The sequence below is a fragment of the Bidens hawaiensis genome, unplaced genomic scaffold (genome assembly GCF_021521415.1).
Source record: "Bidens hawaiensis isolate Kalapana, Puna unplaced genomic scaffold, B.hawaiensis_p1.1 tig00025860_1, whole genome shotgun sequence".
NCBI classification, from domain to species: domain Eukaryota; kingdom Viridiplantae; phylum Streptophyta; class Magnoliopsida; order Asterales; family Asteraceae; genus Bidens; species Bidens hawaiensis.
In genome coordinates, this window is record NW_027494156.1 from 1 (window position 1) to 12,843 (window position 12,843).

The 12,843-nt window shown below is 35.4% G+C and overlaps 2 pseudogenes across 1 annotated transcript; both read right to left on the bottom strand.

Moving 5' to 3' along the window:
- Positions 1-8: 8 nt before the first annotated feature.
- On the bottom strand, positions 9-1,578 carry LOC143572440 (glutamate receptor 2.1-like; annotated as a pseudogene).
- A 5,096-nt stretch (positions 1,579-6,674) lies between these two features.
- LOC143572454 (glutamate receptor 2.7-like) lies at positions 6,675-12,843 on the bottom strand (annotated as a pseudogene). Its single transcript, XR_013142258.1, has 5 exons — positions 11,347-12,843; positions 10,713-11,034; positions 9,568-9,962; positions 8,160-8,627; positions 6,675-7,061 (listed from the first exon to the last, which is right to left on the bottom strand). The product of XR_013142258.1 is annotated as a glutamate receptor 2.7-like (transcript).

A 12,843-nucleotide genomic window follows, 5' to 3' on the forward strand; every position in this document is an offset into this window, starting at 1 on the left:
CCCGTGACGACAACTTGTTTGGTTTGCGGGTCTGTGTTGGCATCTATAAACTGAGCAAACCCGCCTTTTGCTGGAACACCGATTTTTAATGTGTTTGCATTGTTAGTCGGGATCTCCCAGCCTTTAGGGATAACAGAGCTGCCACCGGGCCATATGACTGCCTTAAGATCCTGCGTTTTATTGGTTAAACTCTTCGAGATGCCGGCTCCCGGAATCCAAAGCCCGATTGAGTTCTCACTCTTTCCGATAATATTCACTATTTCATACACCGACGGTTGCAACTGTCCATCAACGATATGGAAATCACCGCTCTACCCTTTGAACGGTGTGTTTCGGATCGACCGAATGAGACTCGGTCCCATCTCCGAGGTTCCAATGGCATCCAAATCACTTATTAATTCCCGAGAGTCTCGTTTGACTCGTTGGAAAGTCGTATTGACTTCATTCCCGACTTTTTCAACCGCCATTGCTAATGCAAAAACGGCATCATACGACCATATTCCAAACATGTCCAATTCTGTCTGATCGTCCTCCGGATACCGCCTCCGAAATTCCCGTTTCCATCTGTTCTCGAACTCGATTAGCTCCTTCGACCACGGGATATATGACTTAACACCAACTACTCCTTGAATCGACGACTCTATATCCGCACGGTCGAAATCATGCAAACGGCTCGTGATTACCTCGGTTATGATCCAAATATACCCTTCTTCCATCATCCCAGTTTCCTTCACTTTCTTGAAAAACCGAGAGGCCAACTCCGGTAACGCGTGCACCACGAAAACCCGAGTCTGCATCGTCTTTAGCTTATAAAGCTCCGAACGAATCCCATCGTCAGAAGCCGACGGATGTATAACTGTCTGGTACATAACTTTAGTACTAATATTCATCATGGCATCCGATAGATACGGAACGAGCCCTCTTCCATACTCATCATCTTCATACGCAAACACAACTTCCTTCCACTTAAAGTACTCGATCACATCGACAATGGGTTTAAGTTGAGATGTCGAATCATGCGCAGACCGGACGAAATACAAGTTATCGGTTAACGAAAGAGAAGGGCTCGCAGCAGGTGAGATAATCGGGACCTTTGATTTATTACCAATATCGATAACAAAATCCGCTTGTGCAGATGTCGTCGGTCCCATAATCGCCATGACTTGAACGTTTTTTAATAGGTCGATCGCTGCAGAAGCCGCTGTGAACGTTGTCTTGCTTCGAATCTCTAAAGTGTGGGCGGATTACGTTCGTGTAGTTGTTGTGCTTTCGATAGAAATCGTCTATCGCCATCGAAATGCAAGTCTTGCTCATCTTGCCAACACTGGTATCCATATCTAGTATCACTCCTATCTCTACATTTGTTTTGCAGTGTACCAGACATATCAAGCTTATGATCATATGAACAAAGATTAACATATGATGAGAACTAATCATCATGGATGATATTAATGTGTTTGTAAAAGTTGAAGCATATCAGAATGAAGTGGATGTAAGTTAAAAAGTTGAAAAGTTTGAAAGGAATTTGATGAAAGAAGTGAATATGATTTGGTCAACCCTTTATGCAGTTGTTTTCTTGCTTGTAAAGGAAAAAGATTGAGCCAATGAGCCACTTATTTATTTATTTATTTATTATTTATTGATATAATAATATAAGTCAAATCAGACATTAAATATTATGTGAATATGAAACACCCATGTAGTTTCTCAGTTAAAAAGAATAAATTTTCGGAGGGGCTGGCTCAAAATATCTGTCGAAAACGGGTAAATTATTACGTATAATAATTTTCGGCCGAAAAAGAATAAATTTACACTATGTATAAATTTTTTTGGCAGAAAAAGAATAAATTTACACAATCGAACGAAAAACGGAGGAGGTCGGGGCCACCCTTGGCCCCAACTAAGCTACGCCACAGGCAGTCAGTGCTAGGTGGCACAAGCTTACCATTTTGTTTTCCGGGGAAAACCCGTCAACCATAGACCCACTATGATAAAACCCGGTTGAGATCAGACTCGAACTTGATGTATGCGACATCCATCTCAAATTTTTTACTTTACTTTCATTGTTAGCTGAGCTAAAATTCATTGACGATGATTCTACAACCAGAATATTCTGTGAAATTCTTTCTCATAAAATAATAAAATAAAAACCATCAAAGTGTGAATAAAGCCAAACTATTTAGGCAATCCAATAGCCAAAAATCGTCGACTCATATGCTCGTAATCGCAGACAGTATTGAGTAGCTCAAGCTCACTATTAGTGCCCACGGGCCACAATTATAAAACCTGATTGAAATATGATTCGAATTTGAGATCGATCTTCACATTGTGATGAATCTTACAAGATAACGTAAAAGAATCTACAACCAGATTCTATGAAATTCGTTTTCATATAATAATACATATAAAACAAAAACCATCAAAATGTGAATATGATTGCACTATTTCAGACTTGTCAACTTAAAAGAATAGACAAAATAACATCAAGTTGGTATCATGAATATAATAACTTAAAAAGTTAAAAGAACTTATGTCTCATAAACGTAAAGCAGACGGTTAAAAAGTTTAGGACGAAAACTAATAAATCTAAACCACGCAAATAATGGTAAACGGTATTAAGTTTTACCGAAACATTTCTCAACACCATCATTTTTTTTGTTACTTAAGTAATAAACTAAATTAATACAAAATATGTTATTTTATTGATAACAAACTATTAGCTATTTATAATTTAATAATTTTCAAATATATATAAATATTTATATATTTATTAATTAATAAATTTTATTTAAAATTCAAACTGAAGAAATTAAAGAAGAAAACAAAAAATTGGTCGAGCCCTTAAAACACAAATGGCTGAAAACTTGAAATTAAAATCCTCGTCAACCCAACTAAACAAAAATCTATACTATATATAATACACCAAACAAGGGTAAATTAAGACACTCATTTTAAGTAATTTGCAACACTTAAAGCATGATGTATATGTGTTAATAAGGGTAAACTTTTCTTTTAAACGCAATTCATTCAACTTACAAGCTTGGTCCCTCATCTTTAACCATATTATGTTTTTAATTTAACTTGTAACCTAACTTCACACCTATGATTTTTAAACGACTATAGCTTTTTCATATGTTAATATTTTTATAAACAAATTGCACCGTAAAAACGAGCATTTTATTCTCTTTAATTTGAATATGATATTGTTATAATTTTTTTTTATTTTAAATAAATTAATATGTTACGTAGGGGGTGTTCAGTGTCGGTTTTGATGGTTTTTAAGTTAAACTTGTGAGTCCAACCGTTAATACTGATTTTTTTGTCGTCCAAAACCAAACTCAACCATTGAAAGTTGCAACCGAATCGTTACTAACGGTCTGGTTCCAATTTGGTTTCACAGTTTAAACTTTAATAATAAATTTAGTTTAAAACAATTATTAATTTAAATGCACCATCAATTTTAACCAAACACCAACATAATATGATACTTGAGATGATCATAAATAAAAAATGATAATTTTGCCACATAAATGATAAATATTAATGAAAGATCTAGGACGTGAAATAATAACAACAAAGATCACAAAATGAATCATACTGCAATTAGGTTAATTTAAAGTTGTACAGCCAAGTTATTTGTAATAAAAATATTATGTTCAATTAAATTTTAACTATATCTAATATATATTACAAAACATATCTAATAATTAATAATAAAAAACATTAAAACGCATTCAACATTTACGGTCTGGTCTGGTTTCATATGGCCGGTTGCCGGTATAAACCGCGAACCAACCATTCACTACGTTTTGAAAATTTTGAAACAGACCAACAAACCGAAAGTAAAAAAAGAAAAAGAAAAAAGAAGCCAAACCAATGACCGGTTTAAACGATTTCAAGGTTTTAACCGAACCATAAACACTTATATTTGTTACGTGATTAATAAGTTCAAACATCCGCTGCATCGCGCGGGCACCCGTCTAGTAATATTCTAGAAAGGGCCCACACATACAGCTCATCCATAACCATTGTCCGACGAACACGTCCGTAAAAATCAACCAAGGTTGGACACGTGCAATGGCGCTTCACCACTGGTTTATGAAGATCATAACTTTCTTGGCGAAGTGTATAATTAGTTTAGATTTTTTTTTCTTCATTTTTATGTATCGGATATTCGTATACTTCTGAGCGAATATAAGGATATTCTTATATCCAAAATTTTGTTTTAACATGAATTTTTTTTTCTAGATCCGACATCAACAGTAATGTTCTAAGTTGACAAACTGTAATTCTGTAAACTAGAAAAAAAGTATCTAAAAGTTCTACTACCTTTTAACGGCAATAAGTACAATTAACAATAAAGTTTGAAAACATAAAAGAAAGTTAATTATGTTAAGGTTTAGTTTTTTCAATACTAAAATACTTGTCTAGAATGTCGATAACGAGCCAAACATGCACTCATGAATATATGTAAACGAACGAGACATGTGGTGGTGTTCAACCGTCTAAAAACTAAAAAAAAATATGGTAATAATAGTTTTATTTGTTATTAAATACGCGAACATATGTATATTTCCAGCTGAACGAGTAACGAATGAGTCATTGCACGATTATTAGTAAACATAATTCTAAGTAACGATCTCATAAAATATGAAGTTTTGAATGGTTTAAAGGTTTTGGAAATGCCGGAATTTGTACAAAAGGTTTAAATGGTTTTAGGGTAAAAGTGTATTCTTAATTAACTTTGTATTTAGACATAAGTATTTATTACCGGCATGTGAAAGAAAAAACGTGAAATGGGTGGTCTCTTGGTTAGCTACCAACCATGGGTGAAGCTTCTCAAGGGCCAGGGGTGGGCCCGACCGCCTCTCTTTTCCACTTAGTAGTGTAAATATACTCGTTAACACCAACAAATTTGGGCCGGGCCCTCCATTTATGAAGTTTTCCATACGTGCCCACTCGGCGATATTGTCCAAGTTTCGCCATTGCTAACAACCACATGCGTCTTGGATTGGCAGGGTAGTTCTCGACCCACCAGGTCACTATCGAGTATCGAGCTCCCATCTTACTATTGAGCTACTAGTTCGCTACTGACCTATGGGTTTGCCAGACCTACCGATTTACTATTGATGCGCTAAATTAAAGAAAAACAAGTGGTTTCGGTCAAAGTCTTTATTTATAAACCTAACAAGTTTTTTTATCCGCGCTTCGCCGCGAAGGCGTATATTATATGTCGAATATAATATAACAGTAATATAACAAAACTTGCATGCACAAATGTATTAGTATTGATATTTTATTATAACAATGGTTTATGGTTAAAAAGTGATAGTATGGAAAAATGAGCGGTTTAGAATTGATACTTGTGTATAAATGTATTAGTATTGATATTTTATTATTATAACAATGGATGAAAAGTGATAGCGTGGCAAAATGAGTGGTTGAAAATTGATAGTTTGAATAGTAAATTTAGTGAGAGGAGGAAAAGGTTTTTGATATATATATATATATAATAAATGACACTATAAACCTTATACATTATATTTTTTTGTTTAATGCCCAATATAAATGTTTCGACTTTGTTTCACTACAAATACTCCTTTAGCCTCAACTGAAAAACACATTATTGAGTTACAAACACGCACTCAAAATATTTTCCTTCTTGATTTTCATGCCGCATATTCTTTAGATATCCTTATCGGTGCTCATATCTTCTCGACTGCGTAGTTTTTCCTTTTCTTCGTTATTTCGTTTTGTTTGTAAGATATTTTATTTGTACGATCCATATTATAGAAAATATATGATTTCAGAACATGTTTAAAATAATTTGATTTTGATGTCTTGTCGGTTGTTATAGTAAACAACAACCTTGCATTTCTTAAATTAAGTGTTGATGCGTACTTGATATCTTATTATTTTGTTGTCACAATAAACACAGTTTGTGGTCCGTGCGACTGGTCAGTAAAACCCTTATGAAAAAGTTCCTATGGATACGGAAATGGAACTGGGCATTTTCGGTACCAATTAAGTACCCCACGTTTTGAGTTCTTTTTTACTTTGTTCGCTCGCTCAACCCAAATGAGTTTTCTTAAACAATAAAGAGTAAACTGCGGTTTTCGTTCATATGGTTTGTCTAAATGTTTGCCAATGTGCCAGTATTATAAATCTTTGCAATTTAGCTAGGCATTGCTTTTGGTATAGCTAAGACTTGATTAATTACCAGTAGGAACGAGTCGTTACTATGACCGAATTAACAGCCAACTTATTTAAATGTCAACTCTCAAACCTTTCACGAAACATTATATGTGTTGTTTCAACTAAACGTTGCAATGGTTCACGCACAAACTATAAAACTAACGTTTTTAGTCTATTTCGGATACAAGTTTCACAACATAAACAAACATATTCCCGTTCTTGATTCTTTCTAAAATCAAATTATCTGATTACGATTTTGAGAGTACTCTAGATATAATACTCAGATAGTGATTAATTAAACACGTTTCAGAATAATAATCCCGACAATTACAAACCACAAAGCTTACATTTACCTGACGAATACTAATATTGACAAATGCTATAAAAGAATACAAATCTAGAACCTTGTTTAACTAAACTACAAACGAATATTAACGTCGAGCGCGTGCAAGATTAATTAGCATTATGAAGATCTTTAACTAGTTGTAGTTTCTAGTTTCCACAACTGCTGTTTCCGGTATTGATGTTTTGGATTTATTATCCTTAAACGCGTCAAATCGTCTTGCAATAACAACAATCTTTTGGCAAACTCGATGATCTTGTGACACCAGCATTTCTCTATTTTGATACAAAAACATGACCAAGAAAACAAGGAGAGCCGAGGTTGATGATAATCCAGCAATTAGGAAAACTCCCTTGAAGCTATCCAGCCCAAGCCCAAAAGGGTTCGCTTGAGCTCGATCCTGCGGATCACAACTGCCGTTTTCTCTAAACCAGTGATTGGTTATGTTCGACAATTGCTTCTCTGTCACTTCCAGCATTGCCTTAGAAACATCATGGACCAAAAGGGACCCTTTTGGAAATGCCTGAATACACACACACACAATACAATCATTATCGAACACTACAAATTAAAAGTTTTTCATGAACAACTAATATAAGATTTTCTTTCTTTTCCTTTTTTTTTATTTTAAAAAACGGCGTTTTGTAAGAAATCATTTCATGTCTTGTATGGTTTTTGAAAACTTTCCACATCTAGTGCTTATGAATTACAAGTCCCAGATCGATAATCAAACACAAACTAACGAATAACTCTCGTTTATATTAATCAGAAAATATCACTCTAAAAAACTGATTATAAACTATCAAATCCTAACTCGGTTTGACTCTTAATGAACCCTAACTCGGTTACACCTTACACCACACTCAATAATGTCTAACCATAACTCGGTTTATATAGACTAACCTAACTTGCTAGCCAAGACATTACCAATTATAATTACAATAAAATTAAGAAACATGCTATAATTATGAAACATAACCAACTATGACCAGCTTGTCAACATTGGTCCCTCAAGTTCACCAACTTTTGACTTGTAGTCTGAAATTACTTCCAACATTATGTGGTTTAAAACTACCTGTGGTGAATCGACGTATAGTGAACCGTTGGCAAACCATTAGGCATGACTTTCATATTATTCTATAGTAATAGTATGCTTAAAGTTATTTGATTTGATTATTTTGATGTGTTGTTGGTGGTTATATATATATATATATATATATATATATATATATATATATATAGTAATTTGACAAGTTCGTTTCTTAGATGGTTGATCATGTATTACTTTTGTTCTCCTATAATTTTGTTGTCACAACAAACAAAGTATGTATTGATGGAACCTATTATCAAATACCAGCACATAATAAACACATATATAGTCATTGAGAAACATGTGGAAGAACATATGCATTGTATTAATTAAAAATGACAATTACATACCACAAAACTTACATTTACTTGAAGGCTGTAATTATTGACAAATGCTATAAAATAATAAATATCTAGAAGCTAGCTTGTTTTATTAAACTACTCACAAAATATTAATGACAAGTGTATGTAAGACTAGTTAGCATTATATATGGACATGTTTAATAACTTAATTAGTTATGATTTCTACAACTTGTGTTGTGTCAAGAACTGGACTTCCTGCTTCTTGATGAAACACACCAACTGCTGGATTATTATTATTATTATTATTAGTAGTAGTAGTAGTAGTATCCACAAATGCTGTTTCTGGGATTGATGTAATTTTGGATTTATTCTCCTTAAACACGTCAAATCTTTCGGCAATAGCCGCAATCTTTTGGCTAACTGAATGATCATGCGACTCCAACATTTCTCTATTTTGGTACAGAAACCTGAAGAGGAAAATCAGGAGAGCCGAGGTTGACGATAGCCCGGCAATGAGGAAAACTCCCTTGAAGCTATCCATCCCGAGCCCATGAGGGTTCGTTTGAGCTCGATCTTTCGGATCACAGCTGCTGTCTTCTCTAAACCAGTGGTTGGTTATGTTCAACAATTGCTTCTCTGTCACTTGTAGGACTGCCTTAGAAACATCATGGGCTAGAGAGGATCCTAATGGAAATGCCTGAATATGTTTATATATACAATAAAATTAAAAAAAAATGGTGTTATGTGAGAAATCATTTTATATATGGTATTGTTTTTGAGAACTTTTCAATTTTCACATCTAGTGCTTCCGTGGTTTAAAACTATTGTCAGTGAACGGAATGTTTAGTGAACTGTTTGACGGGAAGTTCGTTTATGTTCGTTCATTTATGTTCATGAATGTTCGTTTACATGTTAATAGAAAATAATTAATTAAATATTATTCGGATAAAATTTTTTATATTTGTTCATTTGTGTTTATATATATATATATATATATAGGGTCGAGATACTGTACAATAATGTCTTAACGTGCGATAGGTACGCGAGACGTTCAAAGGCAAAAAACAAGGGCAAAATACTAAAACGCTCAAAAACGCTCAGCTGAAAACCTAAAACGCCCATAAAACGCTCAAAAACGGTTTTTCATGAAAAAAGTAAAAAATTGATCGATTAACGATCCAAAACTGTTTTTTTCGGTGAACCAATGATTAATTGGATATGTATTGACGCTTCCGAGATGTTGGGATGTGATTTCGTGGATCGATTTCGTGAAAAAGGAGGATTCGCGTACCTATTGTACGTTAAGGTATTATTGTATTGGATCTTTTACTTTATATATATGTTTGTTTATGTTCTTTTACATTTGTTCGTATATGTTCGTTTATCTTTGTTCATTTATGTTCGTGAATGTTCATTTGGCTTTTAAATGAACGAACATAAACAAACACAAACATGTACTTCACTTTAAGCGAACAAACATTAACACAAATATTTGTCCGATTAAGGATCATGTTCGTTTACAGGCGTAACCGTCTGTCACAATTTCTTGCAAGTTGCCTAAACATAAACACTAGATGTGAAAACGTCTCAAAAACCATACAAGAATGAAACTAATGAGACACACGAATGAATCTTACGAAACCGAAGCCTGCTGTTTTGTGAATTGGACCGGTCATGGTGTACTTGTTACAATATCTAGCCAGAAAGACCCTAATATAAGGGATCTCTTCCATAACTCCAGAAACTCCTCCTTTTTGACTTCCTAATGTAAGTGCCTCATCATACTGCTCAAATGTGGTGTAGTTTTTCAACTGAGTATCCTTAAAACCCATGTTTTCCAACATGCCCTTAACAAAAGAACCATCTTGGTATCCTACTGACTCACCATTTCTCATGATCTCATTGATGTCGGCGTAAATGGGTCGAAGCTGTGGTACTGTTAGCATAGATGACAAGCTTGCAGTGTAGCTAGAGGTTATGACGAGCACCACGAACACCCACACGATCACCACGAATCGCGAGAAGTTGGTTGCTGATCAACTTCTCCCCTAGATAAATTCATAATCAAATTAGTAAAAGTTGAAGGTCATGTGCACGGCTGTCACTTTTACCCAAAACCCGAAACCTGACTAACCCGAACCGAAGTAATTTAGGTTGGTTCTTGGGTTTGATTTATAAGATTTGGGTCAACCCGAAAAACCCGAATAAAATTTTAGTTTTAAAATTAATTAAATAAATTTTTATGTATTATAGGCTAAGTCTTGGCCACTAAAGTTATCAGAATCTGGCTCTTATCGACTGTTGTCATTCTAACCATTATCGATCGATTGCTTATTATTAAATTATGTTTTCCGTTTACTACTAATAGCAACTGTAATCGAACAACCAAATCATGCCTGATTGAATACGATTATGTTTCGAGTTAGTTTTACTCTTATTTTGAATTGTTTTATCAAGTTAGGTTAGTTTATTATTTGATTATTTGTGTTATAAGCAGAGAAGAATATGTTGTTTTAATTTAGCATTGTGGTTTTAATTTTTTTTTTTTTTGGTTTTGTGTGTTTTTTTTTCTAGGATACACGAAACCCGGTTAACCCAACCCGAAAAAACCCGAAACCGAATTACCCGAACCTGAAAAACCCGTGAGAGATTTGTGTTGGGTTTCGGGTCAAGATTTAAAACTTAGAAACCCGAAGAACCCGACACGAAAAACCCGAAACCCGAAAAACAAACCCGAAGAACACCCCTAGTCATGTGTGTATTAACTTATATGTATAAATACACATGCACTTACTATGCGCATAAACAAGTGTGGAGAAGGAAAACCATAAGAGCATTCCCACTTGTTTATGACGAGGGCCTCGGAACTCTTCATTTACACGATGCTCGATAACCCATACCACGATTCCAGTGTATACGAAAAACGCCCCGGTTGTTATCCAAAGCTCTTTTTCTAAGGGTTTCGTGAAGATCCATGCACTCTTTCTCTTGTCTTCAATTGGAACAATCAATGACACGCCTGCTTCGGTGTATGGAAATGTGAAAGATACCTTATCAGACCGGTTTGCAAGTATTGTAACGTCTCCAACCACCGCATCGTATCCCTGTTACATTATTCAAACATTATAAACCAACATTATAACCTAGTCACAAACACTGTTAGGGGTGACATTACCTACTTTGGAGAACCTGTGACAGAGGTGATATCCTAGTCACATCCACTAAGATGTCCCCTACCTACCAATGGGCAGGTTCTCCAAAAGTAGGTACTGACAGTTTGGCACAAATTTTTACCAAAGATGTCCCCTACCATGGGCGCAAGCGCTTAGTGAAAGATGCCATGAAGATGTTAAAGAAAGTTCACAAGGATTTAAGATGGTATATATGCATATAAATTAATAGACTAATTTAATTACCCCTCTAGAGAGATTGAGAACAAGATCATCATAGCTTCCTGCGGGTCTCTTGCCATCCGAAGCTACAAAAGGTAAAAAAATCATATTTGAAAGCATAAGGCAACACGTCAATGACCGCGTTAAATACATCCACACAAAAACCGGTCATGATAACTTGACCGGTTTGCGTGTCAGTTTCCGCATTGATAAACTGTTCAAACCCGCCTTTTGCTGGAACCCCGACTCTCAGTATATTCTCGTTGCTCATCGGGATCTCCCAGCCTTTAGGGATAACATGACTCTCACCCGGCCATATGATAGGCTTAAGATCACCCTTTGTTTCTTTGCTTAACTTCTTTGAAATGCCATATTCGGGACTCCAATATCCGACGATGTTCTCCCCATTCCCAATAATATTCAATATTTCGTACACCGATGATTGTAATTGCCCGTGAATCACGTTGAATTCGCCACTTAGCCCATCAAACCTAAAATTACGCATCATTCGAATGAGCCCATCCGCCCCATCAGAATCCCGGATCTTCTCTAGTGTCATTCCTAGACCAAAAGCAATATCATACAACCTTAGCCCGGTCATGTCTAGCGCTGCCACGTCCTCTTCCGGATACTTACTCCTGAATTCCCGTTTCCATCTTTTCTCAAACTCAATTAACTTACTAGATTTCGGGATATACGACTTCACACCAACTACTCCTTGCATTGAGTCATCTTTATGATCCAAATAATGCAACCGACTAGTGATCCCTTCGGTTATTAACCAAACGTAACCTTCTTCCATCATTCCAGCTTCATTAACTTTCTTGAAGAACCGTGAAGCAAATCCGATAACATATGTACCACGAAAACCCGAGTTTGCATCATCTTTAGCTTGTAAAGCTCAAGGAGTATCAAATCATCCGAGCCTGAAGGATGTATAACGGTTTGACAAGTGACTTTGGTACCAATGTTCATCATGGCATCGGATAAATAAGGAACTAAACCTCTTCCATACTCACCATCTTCATACACAAACACAATCTCACTCCAACTAAAAATGTTTGATTAATTCTGTAATAGGTTTAAGTTGTAACGTCGAATCAAGACTGGACGAATAAAATAATCGTTGTCCTTAGGAGAAAGTAATGGGCTTGCTGCTGGAGATATAATTGGTACATTAGATTTGTTACCAAACTCTATGACAAAGTCTGCTTGTGAGGATGTCACGGGACCAATAATCGCGGTGACTCCAACGTTTTTTATCAAGTCCATTGCCGCAGAAGCTGCTTGCACGTTTTCTTGTTTGGAATCACGAAAGTAAGGGATGATCACCGTCGTGTAGTTGTCGTGTTCTTGATAAAAATCTTGTAATGCCATCAAAATGCAAGTCTTGCTCATCTTACCGACGCTGGTATCCATATCGAGAATCACTCCTATTCGTACTTCTTCGATCTTTGTTTCGCCTTTTGCCGCACATGATAACAAGCTCAAGCTCAAGCTCAAGCTCAAGCTCAAGCTCAT